The sequence below is a fragment of the Rutilus rutilus genome, assembly GCF_951802725.1.
Source record: "Rutilus rutilus genome assembly, chromosome: 17".
In the NCBI taxonomy this organism is placed as follows: domain Eukaryota; kingdom Metazoa; phylum Chordata; class Actinopteri; order Cypriniformes; family Leuciscidae; genus Rutilus; species Rutilus rutilus.
The window spans coordinates 16790486-16795227 of record NC_140230.1 but is presented as its reverse complement, the minus strand read 5'-3'; positions in this window follow the sequence as shown (position 1 = coordinate 16795227).

The following is a 4742-nucleotide window of genomic DNA, read 5'->3' as shown; positions in this document are numbered from 1 at the left end:
AAGCTGCCAGTCTCGCTCTATAAAAGAGTTTGGACAGATGGGAGTCTTGGCAGTCATCATGCTCATCCATAAGGACTTTGAGGCCTTCACGACTGTTCCAGTGAACCGCTGAGAATGACACAGGAAAATCAGTATTCCTGAGAAGAGTAACAAAGCATTATACAGCAGGTTTGTTAGACAATTTAAAATAAATTAATTAATAAATCTAACTATATATTTGATAATTAAATTATATATATATATATATATATATATATATATATATATATTCAGCCAGGATGCATTGAATTGATCAAAAGTTAGCCTACATGATTGTTACAAAAAATATAGTTCTTTTTTTTTAATAAATGCTGTTCTTTTTAACTTTCTATTCAAAGAAATCTGAAAGAAAAGTATCACTGTTTCCACAAAAATATTAAGCAAAAAAAAAAAAAAGTTTCTTGAGCAGAAAATCTGCATATTAGAATGATTTCTGAAGGATCATGTGACTAAAAACTAGTAATGATGAGTAATGATGCTGAAAATTCAGCTTTACCATCACAAGAATAAAGAACATTTAAAACATATTCAAATAGAAAACACAATTCTTTTAAACTGTAACAATATTTCACAATATTACTGTTTTACTGTGTTTTTGATCAAATAAATGCAGCGTTGGTGAGCCAACACATTAAAAATAATTTTAAAACCAGTAAAACATTAAAATGATCATTTTCATACAACAACAAAAAAGCATGGCAATCAATGGCTCAAAAGTTCACTTTTGCTCAGATAATAAAAAAATAAATATACAGTATTATGTGAGAATTTGAACCCAGGTCCCTAAACCTAGGCACACTAAACAAAAAACCACTAGAATAACACAATAACATGTCTTATCTCGCCTAGAGCAAAAGTGAGTCAGAAGTGCCCCCGGTGCCCCTGAAAACAAATACGTGCATGAGGCTCCTGCACACAGGTGGCTTTCTGTAGCACAGCTGCATCTGAAACCAGGTCACAGAGTGTGTGTGAGAGAGGGAGGAGGCAGACAAGATGGCCGGCAGACACTGACATTAAAAGAGGGAAGAAGACCAGAGGGAAGGGCGACAAGTGAGGGGTCCGGCCACAGCGCTGTTATATCGGGACGAGGGCGCAAGAAACGTTGTTAGGACATAACACTAACCCACTAACATCCAGAGAACAGGAGTGGGACAGAGTCCAAGAGGTGATGTGAAGAGAAGGAGAGGATGAGAGGAAGAGGGAGGGGAACGGGAGAGTGAGTAAAAGGTTGAAGGTCTAATTATGTAAAATGTAGGTTATTAGTCTCCTGATGGGGACACTATGAGAAAATTAATTAACAATTATAATTAGCAAGATTGTTAGAGAGCAAAACGGTGTCATTGGACAGGTATGTGTATGGAGATTTAGAGTGTGTGTGTGTGTGTGTGTGTTGCTGTCATTGAGAGCGAGGGTGTGTAGGTCAGCGTGGTTTATATCTTAATTTCAGATAGAGGCACATGCTGCAGCAATGATTTCAGAGCTTTAGTGTCTCATGCCTGCAGTGATATATCAATGCCAGCTTCATGTCTCTGGTCATGCTGTAATGGAATCATAATGCAGAATAAGTCAGCTATATTATTGTACAATTCTTACGTTTAAAGGGAAAGTTCACCTTAAAATGAAAATTCAGTCATTAGATCCTCATCTCCTACAAAACCTGTGTGACTTTTTTCCTCTGTGGAACAGAAAAGGAGGATTTGGAGGAATTGTACTAGTCACTCTTTTCCATGCAATTACATTAAAAGGGTTTCAAGCTTCAAAAAAAAGGTGAAAGCACCATAAAAGAGACACGTCTTGTTCTAGCTCTCCCTGGAGCGTTTTATGGTCAAATATGGTTTTGAGTTCGATTTTATCAATGAATCAGTTGGATCCAGTTCACAAAAGCAGTCAGAATGATTAATTCACAAATCAGACTGATCCAGCTCTCAAGTTCAACTCACTGACTCAATTTGTGTGTCACTGCAGTTAAAAGTTCACTGGAGGACATTGCCAGTGAATAACTCACAGCATGTTACTCACACAATGCTATGCTGAATATACACAAGCCGTATACATGCATGGCCCACTTTTATGATATTTCTCTGGTGCTTTGGCACCCTTTTTGAAATCCCTAAATAATATGATAACAAGTAACAGTTTTTGAACAGCTAAATGGAAGTGAGACCTTGACACAATCAAGTCACAATGGCCCGCTCCCGCTCTTACGTTGAGAATAAGGTGAATAGAAGACAGATAAATGGGTTTGGAAAGACAAGAGAGTGAGTAAATGAAGACAGAATTTTATTTCTGGGTGAACTATCCCTTTAATAATAGAAGATGCATTGCAACACTGGGCTTCTGTATGGTGTAATAAGAAATAAAAATGAATAAATGTGCTAAATAGAAGAATAAAAGAACAAATGATTCGTGCAGACAGAATGAAAAGGTGATGGAAAAGAGGACAAAATCATTTTCACCTCCAAACACGTAAAGAGCATTTCTGATGATGTGCATTGCCACAGTATGGCAGGCTTTCAGTATCATGTTACAAACGTGACCATGAGGCAAATCGCAGAAATGCATCATGTTTAGCCTTTTCACACCTGTCATTTTTAAAGGGGAGCGTTTTATCATCACCTAGCTTAAAAAAAAACACATCTAAACAATGCTGCTTAATAAGAATGAAACAAAACTTCTCACAAATTTCTCATCTCAAAAGGGACATATATACGGTACACAGCAACAGATTATGTATTTTTGCATTTACACCAAATAGTTTTAAGCGAGGCCTGATTAGAGTTAGGGGCTTTTCACGCAGAACAAGTTCCTTTTGAGGTTACATACGTACATGTGTAACCCCGTTCCCTTTCGAGGGAACTCAACGCTGCGTAATGGAGTTGATGCTATGGGAATGTTCCCATAACGTTAATGCTATGACGCAGCGTTGAGTTCCCTCGAAAGGGAACCGGGGTACATATGTATGCATGTAACCTGAAAAGGAACTTTTTTGAAACTCAAAAGGAGACAAGATGTATTTAAAAATGCTAAATGTGGGGAAGTAAAAAAAAAAAACAACAACAAGAAACCGCAAGGTCTTTTTAATAGTTCAACTACTTTTAATTGCATTCCTGTAGTCATCAGTGGCTGTATTTGAAAAGACCCTTATACCCTCATTCGCTACTTTACCTCACTTATATATCACTTTGTAGGAGTGAATGAAAACGAGTGAACAAATTCAGACACCGAGTGTGACATAAGAAGGCACATTAGGGAAGGCGTACACTGCCTGTGATGCACATTTAGTCATCAGTCATGGCAAAGAACAATGTAAGGCACTTTGCACGTGCGCTTTGAATAGATTTTGCACTAATTTAGTTTGTCCACAAGGTGTCAACACTGAAAAAGGCCGTCTCTCAGTCTGAAAAGAAATGGAGAAGATGGAACAAGAGTAAAAACAAACACCACAGTCGCCCGTGTTGACGAGTGCTTGTGTGAGGGAATTAAAAGATACCAGCAACTCTATTTTAAACGAGTACAAATACAATTTTATCGTAACCTTTGGAGCGAAAAAGAGCAGAGACTGGACAAGATGAATCTTTCTAGTGCACACGTGTCGAGCAGTGACAACCCAGTACTTTGTTTTGGTAAGCCTTTTACTCTGCAAGCATGTAAAAAAATAAGCAGATCAGATTTCGCTCCCCTTCTGACGTAGAAAGGGGATCTTATTATAATATTACCGCCCCTTAATCTGCACGTTTCACTGCGCTGCCATTTGGTTTTCGCTAGTGACAACAGTGTAACCAGTTCTAACGCAATGGCAAAAGCTCGAGCAAAGCATGCAAACTGTTCTGTCTTTGGCTGCTCAGACGAGCACAGAACACTATTAGACCAAAAAAATGTCACAGCTCTCTTATAAAGAATTCAGGGAACTGTGTTAACTTGTGTAAAAGTTAAACATGACGGTACATGCAAGTCAATGAGATGAATCAATGTAACTCCACAACAACTACATAAATGTATCCACTAACCATTCAGAAACGTTCAGGTGCGTCTAAAAGTTGCATCTCTTCCTGAGTCTCTCTGTAAGGCTTCACTACACTACTGGTTATTTCTGAGATTTTGGATGAGTGAGATTATTCGCGTGTTTTGTTATTGCTGGAGTATGGAAGCTCGTGTAAAGGATCGCCCGTCTTCTGAACGGAGGTGGGGAGCAGCAGCTCATTTGCATTTAAAGGCAGGGTAGGCAGGTTTTTTCTAAAAAACTTTTCCCCAAATATGTTTAAACTGTCTTTATATACCAATACATAATTAAAATGTAAGTACTCTGAAAAAGACAGTATAGAAATTGAGTGTCTGTAGTCCTCTCAGGGCTGCAATAAACACAGCTACTTATTCCATTCACTCCCACCCCCTCCCTTCTGGGCTCCTTCCAAAGCCACGCCCCCAAAACACATGAACGCGCGATGCCGACCGCTCAGCTGGAGGAATCACATGTAATAAAATACCTAATTTTATCATTATGACCCTTGAGGTCCCTCAGTTGTCGCCACCGCTGGAAAGCCACGCCGATATTATTGACTCTCGTCTGACTTCTTGCTTTATCCAAAGACTTTTTGGCCATAGCCTTTTCGAATACTGTCTTCCTTTTTTTGCCTTGTTTGCCTTCGCTGACTGTATATGCAGGTACTTGGAATTTTGACTGCTCTTTCTCTGCCATAATTGTG